The sequence below is a fragment of the Oryzias latipes genome, chromosome 8 (genome assembly GCF_002234675.1).
Source record: "Oryzias latipes chromosome 8, ASM223467v1".
NCBI lineage: Eukaryota > Metazoa > Chordata > Actinopteri > Beloniformes > Adrianichthyidae > Oryzias > Oryzias latipes.
The window spans coordinates 13,413,559-13,432,814 of NC_019866.2; the positions used below are offsets into that span (position 1 = coordinate 13,413,559).

The window sequence follows — 19,256 nt, forward strand, 5'->3', positions numbered from 1 at the left end:
GAAAGTGAGAGATCTAAATATATTTGAAAAAGGAGCATTAAAAAGGATTATATTCTCCGATGAATGGTTTAAATGTCTCTTCTCCTTATACTCCTTTGCTTTAAATAACTGTGACTCTGCTTACTTCCTTTTTTCATGGGTCATCTTCGCTTCTCTTTTTGTTTAGAAAGACTTGGTTTTTACACGTATTCAAACAGAGAAGTGACTTTTTATTTATTTAAAAGAGGAAGCAAGAAATTTGTATTTTTGTAATTTGTGCTTTGCTGAACCTGCAGGAAATGCATTCCCCCATCATTGATGCTGATGTGTTCAACAGGTGGTTACTGATTCAGCTTTACCGTCAGATCTCCAACATTGTGCAGTTACTGCTTTTTGTTTCCTTCTTTCTTTTTTATCCTAGACTTCAAAGATGACATGGTTATTATTAGCAGCAGAAAGATCATTCAGGTCCAGGTTGTCTGCAATCATTTGTGAGTCAAGCTAATGCACACATCTTAATTCATGATTCATAATTCATTGTCTCAGAGTGATAATTAGTCAGGCGCAGACAGTCAAGAGACAAACAATTCCATCGCCTTATGGCTTTCTCTATAAATGTGAAAAGTAAAGCATGAATGAGCAGCACAAAAGTGCTCTAAATACATCGACTATCATGTATGAACAGTCATTTGGATTTCTTGTTGATCTACATTAAACCAGAACTGATATTTTTGGCAGGACCACAGGCCTTATGATTTAACCACAATATTTGGTAACAGAAAACATTACAACTGTGTGTATTGTTGATATTTTCTTGCATTTTCAGAGACTGAGATAAAACGTGTTTGGTCTTAACTCATCACAACAAGCAGCGACTGCTGTTTCCTGCCCCTCCTACATCCCACAGGACACAAAAACATTTACAGGAACCGACCTTTGCAGCAGCTTGTCACATTCAAACTCCCTTCATTCTGATTTGGACAAATACCCATCCATCCATGCTTTTTCCAAACCCGCTTTATCCCTTCGGTGTCTAGAGCCTCCAAGCCACGGTTGATTGGAGGCGGTGTAGACCCTGGATTGTTTGCCAGTCCATCGTGGAGCAACACAACCACACGCACACACACATTCACCAATTGACCTATGATGCATGGTTTTGGAGTGTGGGTGGAAGCTGCAGTGCCTGAAAGATTTTGTACAAATATTTTGTGCCACTTTGGATCTGTGCTATGACTGTCACATGACACCCGTGACACTATAACTACACTTGAGGCAGTGCATCTGTGTCTAATGGATAAAATACAGCACTATTATAATCAACCTCTGATACTATGCACTACCAGATGGATGCAATGGCATTATTACTCCCAAATTACAACATTTGTGAACAGGGAAAAAACAGAAAATCATGTCAAAATGAGTCTCAATCTATAAACTCCAATATACATAACTGTATGCTGCACATGGCACAGCATGGCTTCACAGGTAATGAAAATGTACTCGTCCACAAGCTTTCCTTCAACAAGTAGTCTAAGCTGATTTGAAGTCCAGAGTATGTGACCACTCGCGTCTTTGCTGAAGAAGCAGGGAGCTGGACTAGGATATGAATAGCAGGGCTAATCACAATGGGCCATGGGAAACAGCTAGCTGGAAAGCTAAGTACATGCTAAACTGTTGCTATGTGTGACAGCCTCTGTGGTGATGGGCTCATGACCCACAGTGGGATGAGATTGAGGTCATCTAAAGGCTTCTGCTACTAAAGCTAGCTCAAGCTTATACAAGAAGAGAGCTTTAGAGGTTATTTTAGTATGAGCACAAGTTAACTGTGTAGAGTACGAAAGGGCTACTTCCCCTTTTAGACTGCATTTACAACTCGAAAACTCACAGATTTCCTTAAAAGTTTGGAAATTTTAGAGGAAATATTGACTAAAATATTATTAAATATTACACATGTGCAAGCATTGTGCTTTATTAATATTGTAATTTTTAGAATGATTAATTTTTTACTAATTGAGGTTTCTTTTTTTGTTTAATGTTTGCTGTTTTTGTTTTTTACCTCAATTTCAATTTGAATGTCATAATTTAAAGCATGTCACTACTGTTTTGTGGCTCATATTTATTTGGACTTTTTGTAAAAATATATATATTTTTGTAAAAATATTTTTGTAAAAATATATACTGTATTTTCCGCACTATAGGGCACACCGGATTATACAACGCATGGTCTAGTTTTGAATCTGTCATATATAAGGTGCATTAAACGAGACAAAAGGGTGAGAGATAAGTCTGTCAGTCAGTCAGATTTTATTAACTGCTTTCACAATAATTATATAATTTTTATTTACAACACGCTGAACGTTAGTCATGTTAGAAGTTGTCAGAGGTCAGAGCTCTGTTTCCTTCTCTGGTCACCGGCTGGAACTGTTTTCCAGAGTACTGAATTCACTACATCTCCCAGCAACCCCAGCGCACACTCCTGGATGTTTCACACCTGACTCTTATTTGCAAATCACTCACAGTCTACTTAACCCTTGTGCTATCTTAGATGACCCCACCCTTGCATCGATGTGTTCTCCATACCGTAACAAAGGTGTAAAGATTTAATTTAATTCATGGAGACCAGTGAGGTACACAAATCATTGAAGAAAAAAGGTTCAGCGCACTGTCTAGTGGGTCTAGATGACCCAACTCCCAATGTTAAAGTGCCTAGGATAGCACAAGGGTTGCGCACTGCATTAAGGGAAGCTCAGTGTGATGTACTGTTTGTTCCACTCTGCCTTCAGTATTGAGTGTTGTGTCTGTATCTCATCTTTTTCTACCCTGTTTCTGACTCCATTTGCCTGCCGTCTTCCCTGACTCTCGCCTGGATCGACTTCCCTGTCTCTTCTCTGATGCTCTCATGCCTGCTGTTGACCCCTGTCTACCTGACCCTGATTTAGCTTTGTGGACTTTTAGCTGAGCTTATAAATCTGCAATTGGATCCAGCCGTCTGCCTGTTCTTGTGACAGAAGTGTTAGCTTATTAGCAAAGTCTCTGTAAACGGACATTATCCTGAAATTGGGGGGCTTCCGCGTTGAGGATGCTTGTATTCAAGTTTTTAAAACTGGTTGTGGGCTCTACATACAGAACGGGTGTTCATTGATTGAGTGCTCGAAGTTCAACCGGGTCAGCATTGCTGAAACACGGCAATGCTGAACTGTGACCATGACGGACTCAGATTTGGTAGTGGTGTGTAAGTGGCGTCCTATTCAAAACACAAATGGCCACCCATTGTAAAAATAATCACAAAGGAGAAATGAATAATTCCTCTTTTTCTGCCTGACCGGCATTATATGACACCAAGTCTTATCGAAACAGAACTGTGAAAGAAAAAGCCAGGAGAAAGGTTTGAGCAATTTGCACCGCTTTGACTTTGTGCACCAAGCCTTTACCAATTGTAGTTGGTGGACATGCACTTGTAAACGGTAAAAAAACAAAAGAAGACACCTCTCCCTGCCGCTCCTTGCTTGTCTGGTATGTTGACACCACCGACTGAATGTGCGTTTATGAAACGGCGTATAGCGCGTTGTTGAACGTGCCAAATGCGGCCGGTGTGAACGTTATATGAAAAAAACAGACATTTTGACCAAGCGCTGTGTACCTCTCAAAATCACTTCAACGTCAGTAAGCACAACCAGAACTTACCCATAGAAAAAAAATCATTATAAGGTGCACTGTTATTTTTTGAAAGATATTTAAGGCTTTCATGTGCACCGCATAATTTTGAAACTATGGTCATTTTAATTTCATTTTTTGACCAATTTCTCAGCCTGAGTTTGGTGAGTTAGCACTAGCTCAGCTTTTTAAAGACTTAATCTCATGAAGAATTGAAAGTGAACCATCTCTGCTAATATACTCCTCCTAAATATGATTAATCTATGCAATAAAATCGTTACCCAGAAAGAAGAACCTCAAATGACAGGCATTGGTTCCAATATCAGCTCTGGAAGTTTCCTGTTTTTAAAGAGCACCTGCTATATTTATTTTTCTAAGAATAAAAAAGAAGCGCACACAGTGGGAGGTTTTACACTTTAAAATCAGTATTGTAATTCACTTGAGAAATATTGACAGCAGAGGGAAAATTGGCTTTGTCTTGGAAGGCTGGATCATTTTTATTTATAATAAATGTATTTCCTACTCCTCCAGTCTTTTGACACTTACCCACACCAACTGTTTTCTTCTTTTTTGATCCTTCTATCCATTTCCTTGTTTTCTTTGCTTATTTGTTGTCATTTCTTTTTAAAAACCATTGCCCTTTCTGTCTTATTTAAACATGCCATAAAACATGCATTTGTTCTTGCCATTTTGTAAACATTTTAAAGCTCATAATCTGAAGGGAATATTTCAATTTAGTCAGGTGTAAAAAAAGCAACAATAAAAGCAAAAACAATATTATTTGGGGGCTAGTAGGAAACCAGTTTTACCTGCTGTGTGTTTCTCAGGGCTTATCGGAGGTTCACATTTTCTATTTTTGTAATAAACTAATCTATAAAATGTCTTTAATCCCTAAACAATGACAGCTGCAAAGTCATGCCCAGTCTTTGAGAAATACTGATGATTAATCACAATAAGAAGCACTTCCCTTTGCTGCTGCTGTGTTTGCTCATTTTTGTGCCTGCAGACGGTCTGCAGGTGTGTTGTGTTGTTCTTCCCACAATTTCAACATTTTGAGTACAATTTTCCAAATGCACTCTTGCATTTCTCTGCATTATGTAATGATGTTGCTACTTATGAAAACAATACTTTAAGTAAATCTATTTCTGTGTGTATGATTTTAAAGCAGTAGTCAATGAGACTAAGCATTTTGACTGAATAACCACATTTTGAAGTTCTTTAGGTAAAAAAAATGTAAAAACTCATCAGCTGAGACCTCCAAGAACACATAAGTCTCAGGTGTTTTTCAGCTTTGTTCCTGCTGACCTGAGCTGCAATGCATTGTGGTACAGTAATGAAGCTGAAGAAGCTGCGTAGAAATTAGTCACAACTCTTCAATTTAAGACTGAGACTTGTTTTTTCTTTGTCACTTCAAACTCATTGGAGACTTTGAACTTCCACTCATTGTATCTGTCAAGTACTGACCTGTGTTACCTGCCAACACCACAGGTGATGTCAGCCCAGCTGTTGCCGGGTTACAAGCACAACACTAATGTAGTTATGGTTTTCCCTGGCGTTTTAAAAACCACACCTCTTACTCTTTTTCTGTCCTGCTCCCTTGACCTTTCCACCCCTTTTCAACTGGTTTGTTTTTTTGAAATTCTATTGCTTTATCACAAACATACTCTTCTATGTGGATCCAATATTTTATCTGTTTTTTTAAAATGACATTTACTTTAACGCAGTTCTTTTTGAGGGGGTGTTGAAGGCTAGCAAATATAAACCCTCCCTCAATCTCTTTCAATTTATCATAGAAGGATTTCTTCACTTTCGGGATTTCATACCGCCTTCATTTTGACCCCCCGGTTCTTAGGTTCATGCCCCTACAGAGTTTAACAGGATTACATCTAGTTACAAAATACAACTCGTACGTCTAAAAATTTCATCACAGGTTGTGTCTATATTTGGTTAAAAAATCCTATTTGTGTAAGAAGTCTCTGTAAGGTTAAAGACTCACTCCAATAATTGTGTTTTTGGTGTTTCTCATGATGGAAGACCTGTGTGAAGAAAATTAAGCTCCGAATTGTATGTAAAAAATGCTGTTTGAAAAAGATTGTAGCACTGACGCAGATGTGACAATTGGCAAGCCTCAAGTTCTCTGCTCTACTCCATTTTAATTCATTCACTAGCAGACAAATAGATCCATGAACGTCTTTGTTTTCCTCGCCTGAGCTAGCATCTGGATCAAAGCTGAATGGCTGGATAGCTCCAACGTTGCTCACCATTTTTGTTGCACTAGTAATGTTAGGTCGGGGGTGTGAGGGGCTGTAAGTTAAAGGGAAAATGTATGAATAGATGGGCAATGGGATGTGGGTGCAGGGTTGCTCTGGCAAAAAAAATAAAATAGATAACTGGTGAACTTCTAACGAGCGTTTGCCACTCTGCAGAAACTATGTCCTAGAAAACAACAGGCTTTTGTATGTTGGCTAAAAACTGCAGGTCATAGTTGAAAGACCACTGGGAACACTTCAAAAATGGATCAAAAGATGATCAGAGTGGGACTTTTAAGTAATTTCATGATGAGAATTGCGCAGAGATAAGCTTATTGTACAAAAAAATGTTAAAGGAGAGAAAAGTATTTAATTCTTTTCTGCAAAGGCTTCCTGATTGTCATTGCAGGACTGTGAGTAAACCTTCCTGTAAACAAAAAGGGGAACTGTGCTGATAATAAAGGACACTCTTCTTAAAAGCTAAAGAGCTGGAGTTGTGTATTCTGACTGTGCAGACTTGATTAAACTCAATTATAGTTTGACTGACTTCTTTACAATAGCAATTGTATAGAAGAAATCATATCCAAACTGACTTTAAACAGCATAAGTTAAGGATGTTACATAAAACTATGGGAACTGGAGATTCACAGGGAATCTTGTAGATTTTGAGCAATGTGAGAAACATAAATATATTACTCCTTCTTGATGTACAGTCATACTTAGTTCATTCAATTTTTTTTTTTTACAGCATGTCATAACTTCGGGCCTTCCATCTCAAACCCTGAAGTGTCACTGGCATTTGTTTTATGACAGCCCCAGAGGGGACTCAGACCTGGTGTGCCTTGGTAACTTGAAGGTCACAGTGTTGGCTGATTTTTTTGCGTGACACAAGCACCAAACTCTACTTTTCTTAAACAAAACCCACAATTTATTAAACACTGTGACATTTTTTGGTCTTCAGTAACCATAAAGAGAAAATGGGACACAGAAATGGAGTGTTTATGGCTGAGCAGAGTTCATGTTCATCAGTGAGATTTATGTTACCCTTGTCCAAAAGTGCCCTCAGTGTGTGTTTTATGGTACTAATATGAATTGCAGTTAAAGTGCACACAGAGCAGAGTATAATATATGTCCACCGGTTCCCCTCTGGAGACAGCACAGTTATTTTGCCTTTTACAAGTTTCTGTTGTGCTCCAGAAACAATGTACTAAACAAAAATGCTGTACAGCCAGTGGTGGAGCTAGAACACCTTAAATGGGGGGTGGGTGGGAGGGGGACAGAAGACTCTGGAAGAGGGGCAAATGAAACCGTTGCTCTTCTCAGCTCAAAGTGTTGTGCAGCAAACAGCTCAAACATACCAACTGGCCAAAACTCCGAATTTTTTGGATCCATTTTAACCGTCAACACTCAGGATCCGTGACACTTGGATTTGTTTTCCTATAACATGAGGTTTTTTTTAAAATAAGAATTTCCTTTTGCCATAACGTGGAAACCTTCTGGCTAAGACCGGGTTGCTGACGGCCTACATGTAGATGGGCAGGCATACACAATACAGGAGCGTAGCAAATCATTTGAGGGACTCAAGATTTCCTTTATATAATATTGCTTTAGTTATTTTTGCAATGCTGAAAGCAGCTTGTATCGATGATTTCTTCATCTTTGTCATTATTGATAGCAGTGTTCACTCAAAAATCGAGAAGCAAAGCTTTTTGCTGGGGGGCAAGCTGCCCCACTTGCCCCCTGCAGCCCCTCCTCTGCTGTACACTTGTGTTCTACACTAGAAACTCAGACAAAGTTTAATCTTTTAGCCACAAATTCCTACAATGACATCAACACTTATTGCAAGTGAGTGCTCTTTTCTCTGATGCTTTGTGTTCTCTGCATGATTTACTGATGGTTTAGCTTAAGATTTTCTTTTAAATTTTTTCATATTTCTTTGCAACACCATAACAGAAGGACATTGATACTACTGTCATTTTGCATAAAGACTAAGTTCCAAAACAGAAACATACTAAGCTTGTTTTTTCATTTCCTTTACAGCCAATTTACAATCCTAAACTACTTTTTAAATGTTTGAAATCTTTTGTAAAAACACCCTCAAGGTCAAGATTTCTCTGTTTTCTACTGAAAATGTGTGTTATGAAAAAAATAAAGCAGACTGCAGTTGGATTTGTAATGTGTTTTCATAAATCAATAGGAGGAGCTGCAGTCTTTCAAAAATGCAGCTGCCTCTGCATGTTTCAACATGTTCCTTTGACATTTGTCGTGTTTGCGGGTCAGCAGAGATCCACAATGACATTGTTGAAAATGTGTACAGGTCAGTCTGATTTGTGCATAAATACAGAACCACTCTGAATTGATATGGCCTTCTTGGGGTGCAAAGCAACAGTGAATAATTGCTGATTTTTATTTTTTATGTGAGCTATTTTGCAGTGCTAAGGCCTTCAGTTAATCTAATACTGATAAACTATTCTCAGCTGCTTTGACTGCTGACCAGGCTGTTTACCCTTCCTCCTATTTTTCCATCCCCTTCATCTATCCATCTGTCCCTCGGAGTCTCTTTTGCTTGCGAACGGGAGCAGATGGAGGGGGAGTGTGTTGCCTAACACCAGGTGGTCAATTGATAGAGGGAATGTGGGATGAAGGGATGGAGGGTGCTCCTGTAGTCACGGCACCTCCGTGCAGCCTTCGCTGACCTGCAATAACACCACAGCTACGCTTGCAGTGGTGTTTTAAAAAAAATCGAGTCACATTTTTGGAGTCCTGAGCTGGCTTTGTGAGGAAAAGTGAGAAAAAAAATCATTTTGCTCTAATGCCTCATTCTCTGGCTGCCTCAGCGGGAAACTCATTAAAGAAAGGGTTTTCATTGTGAGATGATTAAGTTAGCCACATAACTCTTTCATGTCTCTCCTAATTAACCAACAACATACACCATTATGAATAAAACATGAAAGTACAGCCATAGTTAATTCGGAAAGCTGTCTTTATCCACATGTCATCTGAGATTTTACAGTTTTCTATCTCTGCAGTTTTGCTCAGATGACCGCATCAGGTTACATGGAACACTCCAGCGTTAGATCCAAAATATTCCACTGTCCATATCGTCTTCCTGCTCATCCCTCTGCTCCAGTCCCTGTTTTTTTTGTTTGCAATATAATCTCTGGACGGACGTCAAATAGACAAACTGATAGCTGGAGCGTGCAAATACACACACAAGCTAAATCTGTCAACATTTGCAGGTTGCAGTTGGTTCAATCATTGGAGTGCACACTGCTTAATGGAATGAGTTCACTCCTTATTTGCTGGAAAAAGTGTTTTTCAAATATAATTTGTGAGAGGTGAGGGATGTCATCATACTGTTTAAGTCTTGAGGCTGGTAATAATCTGTAGAAAAGAAAATCCTTTCAGCAGTTTACCCAAAAAGAACTCCAGCTCTAGTATTTGAAAAGACTAGTTATGGTGGGGAGTTTAGCTGGTACCTGTAATCATTTAATTGCACCACCTTAACCTTACAGGGAGGGCAAGGGGAAAAAGATCCTCCCACACCTACTTGCCCCCCAATTTTGGAGTCAATATTAGTATCATTATCAAAGATTAAGACACCATCAAGACAAGCTTCCTTAAGCATTGCAAAAATAACAAAAATGTAATATTATCAATAAATCCCTTAAATGATTTGCCTCACCCTATATTGTGTCCGTCAGCACACTGGCCTTAACCAAATCTGTGCTGTTTCCTTGCTATGGCAGGAGGGAATTAGTACGGTACTTTTTGGAAGACTCATTATTAAAAACTTATCCATAATACAAAATTTTTGAAATGCATATTTTAAATCCTGTCATTTGCCACCCTACAAAGTCTTCCAATGTGAAAAACATTTACCATTTACTCTGCAGAATCCAATCATGTGCTAAAAATTAATGCTTGGATGGGACTATCTGAAGTCTCCATAGGTCCACCCAACTGCCAATCACAAAGACTCAATCCTAATAATGCTCAATTAGAGCTTTTATAAACTCAAACGATTGATTTTGAAAAAATATTAAATATATTTTGGTCTTCTTATTCATTTAAACTAATTTTAAGGTTGGTAAAGCCTGCACCAATGTACATAAAAACAAATGCTAGCATATTTTTTAAAGGGCCTTTACCATGCAAACTCACATTTTTTGAGCTTTTAAGTGTTTTACAATATTCATTCCTCACAAAAAGAAACGCCAAAGCAGTATTTTAATCCGTTCACACATTTCTGAGTATTCCTTTAAAAATCCAAGAACCAGCCCCTCCCAACCCACGAAAACGAGCGGGTTCTTACAAGCTAACATAGACAAGTAAGAACAGCCCCTTCCAGGAAGAGCCTGGGCTGCCAGCTCAGCCCCCAGGCTAACGCACACACACACACACACACACACACTTTTACCACAGAGCTAACAGGGATCTGCAAAATCTCTTTCATTTTATATAAACAATTTTCACATCCATCTTTGCAAAAGTTCAGATGTTGTTTGTTTTCGTAGGTGAAACACAGACACGCAGCTGAGGCCGGTTCTAGGTGGACATCAATAAATGGGTGGCACCCACACGGAGCGGTGCCTCAGATATCGAGTCATTTTACTTCTGGGTAGGAAAGTTAGCGGCAAAAATAACTCATATTTCATTAAAAATGTGTTCTTTTGTGTACCTATATATATATAAAATATATGTAATGTTTTATCATACATATATGGATTTTGTTTATTATAAAATGCTGAAAAATGGCATGGTATAGGCCCTTCAAAGCAGATTCTGTTAAACAGACCTGTAAGTCTGAGCTGGAGTTCATCAATAATCAACAATTCTAAAAATATTTTTTAGCAACTTCACTGAATAAATCATTTACAATTAGCTGCTCGGGTGACTTTTATTTTCTTGTTAACCCTTTTCCTGTGTGTTTGGCTGATGAGTCATTGAGCTAGGTTTTCAAATCATTGGTTTAAAGACACAGTATTTGTGGAAATGCTGCACAGTAAGAGACATTTTACTAAATATAGTTTTTGTCTGTAATTTTCTTTTTCCAAAAAAGCACAAACTGATTGAATCAGAACTGAAAGTACAAGCAATTTCTTATAAATTTCATTCACTGGTTCCTTCTCTTGGTTGTGCGGTGGCGCAGTGGTTATTACACTGGCCTCATAGTGAGAAAGTGTGGTTCTGAATCCTGGCTGGGACTTTTTTGGGTGGAGTCTGCATGTTTTCCCTGTGCATGGTTTCCTCCAGGCACTCCAGCTTCCACAGTCCAAAAAAACATGCTTCATTGCTTATTTAATTACTCTTAAAGTATGCGTGTGAAAGTGATTGTTCACCCTGTGATGGACTGGCGATCTGTCCAGGGTGTACGGTACACCCTGGCAGGGTACACCGTGTACCCTGCCTTTGCCCAACAGTAGCTGGAACAAGGTCTGGCGACCCTGTGACCCCCAAAAGGGATATGATGGGTTAAGAAAATGGATGGATGGTTTCTTGTCTTTAAATTGTCAGCCCAACAAGGTCCACCAAATTCACGTCTGTCACTATTAATCCATGCAGTTAATGATTAGAGCTCACCTGAACTGGCATCAACACAGCCTAATATGTAGATAACAGTGTTAGGATAAATGCTTCTGGGGAAATGATATCAAAAACTTTTTGTTTTGAAATGTTTTTCAAATCAAATCATGAGTAAAATTAGGAAGATCACATGGAAGGTGAAAGAAAGAGACACATTAGTTTATGTGATGTAATAGGATTATTGATCGTATGAGTCAACATTGACCTGTTTGGAAGAGGAAAGGAAGAGAAGAACAACATCCAGCTCACACAGTCCTCTAAGAAACAAACCGGCTGCTCATCTTTTTAGATCCAGAAGATAAAAGACATAGCATTTAGGGGTAAATTGATTAGCCACGTTTACTGGTTATGTGATGGAGAGGGAAGAGAAGGATTCTTGGAAAAAGGGATGAATGGATGGAGCTTCAGGGAGGATGACATTAAGCAGGGTCACACCTGAGCGAACCCTGGCTCAAGCAACCATGTGCAGATTATAATTTGAAGGTTCCACCCCTTCAAATTACCAAACATAAAATGTGCAGCGATGACATTTTGAGCTGTCAAACTGTGCTTTAACTGATGCCTCTGATAATGACTGCATTCCAATTAGTTGTGTCAGAAATGGGTGCGCGTGTTGAGTCGTGATATCTATGAAAAATTCTTAACCCGGTGGAATCCGGACTCATACCGTTGGTGTTTGCATTTACGCCAACAGACAGATTCAATAGGGAAGCCAGCAAACATTGTCCAATAAATTGACATTAACTTATCGTAAACCCTCATTTCATTGAGGGTTGGATGTCAGCAGAAGTTGGATCAGATTACCTGACCATGTGTTCTCCAACTTTAGCAGCCAACACATTAAAACATACCTGGCCTTAGAACAGTTGCTAGCAGTGCTCTTCACTGTCTGTTTGTGACAGATGGCTGTGGTCACAGAGGACACTTCCAAGAGGTGGGGCTTTAAAGATTGCAGTAACCAATCAAACAGAGGGGTGGATATTGTCTTCTACCCAGCAACAGACCAAGAGCTATCCAGCAGGAGCAATTGCTTGTGGTGGTGGTATGATGAGTGACAGAGCAACCTCCACCCTATGAAGAACTTTGTATGGTCTTGCCACAACACTTTGGAACTTATTTTGGCAGGGATCGCTTCTTCTTTTTTTTTTTAATTGGGGATGCTGCGTGAATTAGCAAACACATGCTTTTTAGTTTGATTGTTGGAGTTGTTGAATTAGACGTTGAGAGCTTCAAACAAACCCCAGAGTATGTTTTGCATTTGGTGGAGTTGACATAGCAAAGTGGGAGTAAAAAGAAACCACATAGCACAAAATGAAGGGCAGAGACTGTCAGGAGGGAAGGAGACAGGGGAGGTGGGGAGAGGCTGTTTGCACAAGCAGTTTTTTTGTACAGGAGGCTCCACAATGCAAGTTTAAGAACTCGCCCGACAGACTGGAAGGGAGAGAAAAACATTATCATTCCTCAACCTTTGGTATTGCCGAAGGAAGTGGTGCTAGAAAAGACACAGAAATATCTCAAAATCTCAATATTGAGACGTTGAAGCCCAAAATAAAGGTGGCAAACTCCAAAAATATTCACCTTATACTTTCCCCCACCACAATTTTGCTGTGTCATCTTTCAAAATCCTTATCGGGAGTCATGGCAACTTGAAGTACCCTTTGGTATCATCTTATCACTGCTTCAGGGTTTCAATTATAAGGTTGACCTTTTCCAGAAAGCTCACTCTTTGAGAGATATTCTCACTTTACAAAGGTTTTAGGGCATGCAGGAAAACTTCATTTGTATGTTGCGCACGGCAGCATATTAAACTGTGGACCATTTGTTTTTTCTGTTGACACCTCTCTTAATGCTGAAACTGTAAATCACTAGCAGGCCTGACAGCGCTGACATTACCAAGCCATGCAATAATGGAAATTGCTGAGCTCACACTAAAAACAAAAACCCAAAAAGGACAATCTCGACTTTAGCTATTTTGCAATTGTAGGTTTTATTTTCTACCATTCTCAGAGGAAGTGATGCAATCACATTTCACCTTTTTTTCTTTTCGGAAAGAAACATTGCTGAGATTTGCTTTCACTAAGCAACAAACTTGACATTGTGAGTGAGTGATACAAAAGCAAAAGAGACCCAGAGAGGAGCACAACTGTGAGACTGCAACACAAGTGAATGTAGCTGGTCATTTTTGGAGAAAATCAGAGATGAAAATGGTGGTCTTTGTATTTTTAATATGTTCTTTTTAGCCTTTTTCTCATGATGGAGGACATTTACAAAGAAAATAAGTTTCAGTGTATTTCTTTATTCAAAACGTTAGGAATCAGATAAAACCCTGCCATTTGAAAAAGCTTGTTACATACAAAACTACATTCGGTTTGTCTCAAGCTCCCCGCTCTGCTCCATTCTGATGGATCCACTTGCAGACAAATAGAACAGTGTCCTGTACGTCTTTGTTTTCATCGTCCAAGCTGCCATCTGGCTCAAAGCTGTCCGGCTGTATAGCTGCAATATTGCACCCCATTTTTGTTGCACTGCTATTGTTAGCTTGGGCTTGTGATGGGCTTCAGGCTAGCTGGAGAGTATGTACATTTTGTAACACTATCCAACTCTCAAATTGTTGTTTCCTTATTTTATCCTTTTCCCAAATTTCTCTATGATTATGAATATGGACAGGTTTATGTATGCATACTGATAAGATTTTTTTTCCCCTTTTTTTGCTTCCTTTCAAATTGCGGTATTCTTTCTTGCATTCGCCATATTTTGTGAATTTTATGTAAATGTTCTGGTGTTGTTTTGTATTGTGTTCAATAAAAAAAAAAAAAAATACAAAAAAAAAGAAAAAGCTGGAGAGCATGTAAACAAGGGGATACTGGGGAATGGGGGCAGGCTTACTCTGTGTCAGTGGTTCCACCCACAGCTCAGGGGCGAATTACTGATGATCCACTGTCACTGCAGAAACTAGAAATTAAACCATTTTTAAAATTTAGCCTGAAAATGCCATAATTATACTTAAAAGACCACTATGGTCAAAGTTGATTTTTAAATTTTGAGTAGTAAAAAGTAGCTGTTGAAAAACAGTGCCGGTTCAAAATGTAGTCTTCCTCACCTCAGTGAAGCACGCACTCACACAGAATGTGTTTAAGAAATAACAGTGGAAAGGTCAACACAGCCCTCTGAGTTGTCCAACACTTCTCCGTTCAGTCATTTATGAAGGAAGTCACTGTGACAGCAACACATTCTGGCTGTGAAATGAAGATTACGACAGAAAATCAAAGATTTATAGTTCCTTATTTTTAACTTATTCAAATTTTGCAAAATGAAAATAGTATTTTTTAGAACTTTCTAGATGTGTGGCTCTTCTTCCTTAAGGCTGGTTTCAAAACTAAAGGAATGGAGTCAGGTGAGTTTAGCAGGTGAGGGTAGCTCGTTACCATTATGATACAGAGACTCCAGCCCTGGTGGAATCCATTGATAATGTGGCTCCAACATGACAGGGGATTGATTGCTTCTGATTCCTGGCGGCACTCAAAGTACTCCATAACCCATTCTGGCCTTTAACAGTTAACACACATGTCTGTACAGTTTGTGGTGGTGTTTACTCCTTCTGTCAGCTCTGAAACACGTCACGGTTTGCCTAAGTCACCACCTTGTTTGCAGTCTGTTTACATTCAGCCTTGCTATTGAGCCCTTTCTTGTCAGGTTTTTAATTTTTTTTATGGTGTGTCCAAATTTCCTCACTGTTTAGTAAACTATATTGGGCGTTCACCATTTTGTAGAGCTGTGTGATTTTAAAATCCAGTGCCCTGGAAATTACCCAGAAGACTCTGTGAAAAACCATTTTCTATCGATGCTCACTAGATTGATAAATATAGACCACAAAGCATTGCATTTTACTGAATTGTCATTGGAAAAAGCATTTATTTGAATTTATTTTTTATGGTTTTCATTATCAGAAAACAGTGGATCATAAATAGTGTTTGTAAAATGTTCATATTACTGAGGTTTTTACTTTGACAAATGGGTGATGTCATGTTTGCTCTTAAAAAAAAGTAGTGACCATGTTTTGGGATTGCATTAAAATCCAGGATAATAGATAGTCCCTCACTATGTATTCCTTCAGGGATAGGGAATTGTAATCCTTTGTTCTAGCCCATCTGTCCTTTAAGCTTTTGACTTTAAGCACTGTCGTATCATTTTAGAGAAAAGGTATCTCTACTGGGGAAGACCTCTGCAAGCTACCAAATTGTTTCATGCCAAAGTAGCAGCTCAAGAGAAATCAGAGCAACTAAACAAAATGTCCTTTTGGGTCAAAGGCACTCTGGCCAAGAGGAAATGCTTCGCTGTGGGCAAACAAGGCAGCATCCATTCAATCTAATGTAAAACGGCCCATCTTTACAACAATGAACAAAAAACACAACATGTTCTGTATACATATTTGAGATCCCTGGAAGCTGAACTTTTTTTTAACGTTAAAATTAAACAAAACACACAAACTGAGATGTAACTTTAAAATTAACAGGTGACCACTGAACCATTGCCTCTAAAACAGCCTTACTACCGTTGTGTGTCTAAAAAACTGTAGTAGGGCCATTCTGAGAATTTTAGTGATGTCAATGTCAGCCAACTCAAGATCTTCACATATAGCCTTCTAACGAGTCTACAAAAACCCCAATGCATGACATCACACATCCTGTGTCCACCTTTGGACAGCATGCCATAATCCATAATTTTTCTAGTATAATTAGTGCTTGACTTAAAAAATATCCTACATATTTTCAATTTTATCTATCAAGTAGAAGATATCCTGTATGCCTAATACTGGTATTTTGCATTGCAATGAAATATTCATCATCCATCCATAGCACAGCTGCTTGTTGTGCTTATTTTGGGCAGTGAAACATGATGCATGTGTGTCTCTCTCTGTTAAGTATATCCACTGCTGCTTGTACCACCTGGTGCATTTAGTTTGCCTACCTTTCATTTGTTTAGTCACTATTAAGGACATGAGAGGTTAACTGCATCGGTAAAGGACGTATGGACAGACAGTAGGGAAAGAGAAAATGTCAAACTACCAAACAAAATTATGTATATTTTTTCTTCAGGCTTAATTTTAAAATAGAGTAACTTTAGTTTTAAGTTATTTCAAATGATAATTTGACATAACGTTTAAAAAAAACTGCAATGAAAGCCTGACTTTATTTTGTTTTGCTGTTCAGAAAAATGCCCCACTGAAACAAAAAATGCTTTGTAATGACTGCTTGAAAAAATAACACAGCTCAGATCTGAAACCATCATACTTCACCCGAGTCAGGAGGAGCTCTCCAGCTGCAGTCTACCATTTGATGCCTCCACTACCCTGCTTTATTGATTTTATGTAAGAATTTCTTGAGAACAAAAGTGACTCAGCTGTTTTTCCTGTAACCTGCTCATCCTTTTTATTTTTTATTTTTTATTGCCACACAAACTTTTCTTTGCCATTCAGACACCAAAGGATTTGTGAGCCACTGTGTTATTACATCCAACAGAGATCCATCCTGAGCGGTAACTGACAGACACTACTGCCACCTCTGAATTGCTGACCCTTCTGAAGGACTATTGTTTACTTTAATGGATTCATTCATTTATTACTGTTATGGTCCTTCCAGGTCCTTCCTTCCTACAGCTGTGAAACCTGCAATGATTCTCTGGAGAACACTGGAAAATGAGTTGCTTCAACATTTAATTTCCTCTTGTGGATTAATTGTAATAGATAGTTTTTACATGAGGATGTGACCAAATACACTTATCGCAAAGCTCTTAAGCTCCTAAACGTATCTTCACATGCAGCAAATAGTTTTTACTTTACAAGATATCAAAATATAGAAACAAGAAGTTCCACTCAAGCATTTGGAATGTGAAAAATAAGCCAAAAAAGCTAAGTGTTAGATAGAGTAACCTTAAACTGAATGTAATACAGTCTAATGATACATCTTTTTTTGCTAGTTCTAAGCAAGTGTTTTGTAGTTTTTTGAGTTTTTATGCACCTGTCTGTAGTTTATTTTGATTGGTGATTGGAAACTACTGATTTTACAACAAAATGGCAACCAAATGAGAATATGATCTTACAAGTACAAGTTGGCCCAACTTCTCGAATCCTCATAAAATCTATAACTAGAAACACAAATCTAAATTTTTGCTTAGAAAATAATGACAATAAATGTTAATCTAATTTTTATTGAACTTTAAAATAACAACTTCAAAATTAAAATTAAAATGAACTTTTTATTTTTAAGAGCGTGGAACAAAATGAATTTGACTCATTTTAATAATAATTTTCTTATTTCTAGGTCTTAGCTCCTACTGAGACAAAAATTCTCGACTGAGCTGATTGCGAGAAAAGCTGAGAAAGACCAAAAATAGGTTAAAACAACTTAAAACCTGGTCAAATATTTGAAATGTCTGTAAACAAGGTTTCAAATCCTTGCAAATGTGAAATAGATCACATTGCACATGCTAAAAAAAATGATATAATACTGAGTTTAGTGCTGCATCTTGTTGAAAATGCTAATACTATTGCATAGGACTGTACCTGCTGCCACTGCAGTATCCTCCTATAATGGGTTATTTAATGGTTATTGTGTCCTTGCAGACAGGGTGACTGTGATGTAAGGAGGGATCTGCCTGAGCAGAGGCAATAAATGAAATAACCTCCAGGAGGAACGGGACTGTGAACTCTTCATTCTGTGCCAGCAGAGCAGCTTATTTGGGCTGCAAACATTCTTCCTCTCAGGACACTGTGGTGTTAGTGTAATCAGAGCTCACACAAATACTTGCCAAACGCTATGTCTGTGCTATTTTGTTGAGTCTTTTTTTGTCATGACGCTCCGCTTCTCTTCTGCATTCAGCTGTAGTTTTGAAAATGTTGTTTGACCTGCATGTTCAGTTCATCAGTTTGTGTTGTTTTTGCCTAAATGTTTTGGTCAGTTTTCACCTTAAGCTCACTAGGAAATGATGCTGCATTTTGTTAACAAGTAAAATTATTTAAAGGAATAAAAAGTTCTATTTTGTCTTAAACCTCGTTGCTCCAAAACTGTTTACTTTCTCACAGTGTGCTTGTGACATTGGTCACTAGTCTGCAAGGTCTTCTGATGGTTACACCCACACACCACTGAGTGCATCAGTGGCCAACATGGGGTTAAGTGTCTTGCCCAAGGACGCCACCAAATATCTGATTGGCTGTTTCACCTCCCAGGCCACAGCCGCCCCAGATCCTTGTTCTCTGTTTAGGCAATGAGCGTGCAAGTCTGCTGGAAAAATACTGTTATGGTGTTGCAGTAACAAGGTCAACAACTTGCACTCAGTAAGGTGTTCGCCAGTATAAAAGTGCGTCCTTCACCAGGGTACGATATGTCTTTGGCAATGATCTTTAATGATTCAGAACTTGAATGCTGTTTGAGCTTTCATAATAGATTGGATTTTTGCTTTCATGAACCTCAATTGTGTGATTTTATAAACTGTATTATCGTACTTTTATGTGGGTCAGCTGTTTGAATTTGTTTTCTTTTTGTGATAAAGGGAAATAGAAAGTAGGCAATATGCATGGAACCAGTTATTGTTAAATTTATATGACAAAATTTGAATTTTTGGGACAGAATAATCAGATTAATGATAAGACTTTGGACTCTTAATGCCTCGCATCTCCCTGCAACCATATTCAGTAAATAATCTATGTAATCTGGAAGCATCATAATAAAAGGAGAGATAGGAACACTCAGTTCCCTTGACTCGAGGCTGCAGCATTGGATGACCGGAGGG

The 19,256-nt window shown here is 38.4% G+C and overlaps 1 long non-coding RNA gene across 1 annotated transcript; it reads left to right on the top strand.

Moving 5' to 3' along the window:
• Positions 1-16,675: 16,675 nt before the first annotated feature.
• On the top strand, positions 16,676-17,479 carry LOC110015420. The gene is made up of 3 exons (XR_002290612.1): positions 16,676-16,836; positions 16,945-17,003; positions 17,108-17,479. It is a non-coding gene; the product is annotated as an uncharacterized LOC110015420 (long non-coding RNA).
• The last annotated feature ends 1,777 nt before the right edge of the window (positions 17,480-19,256 follow it).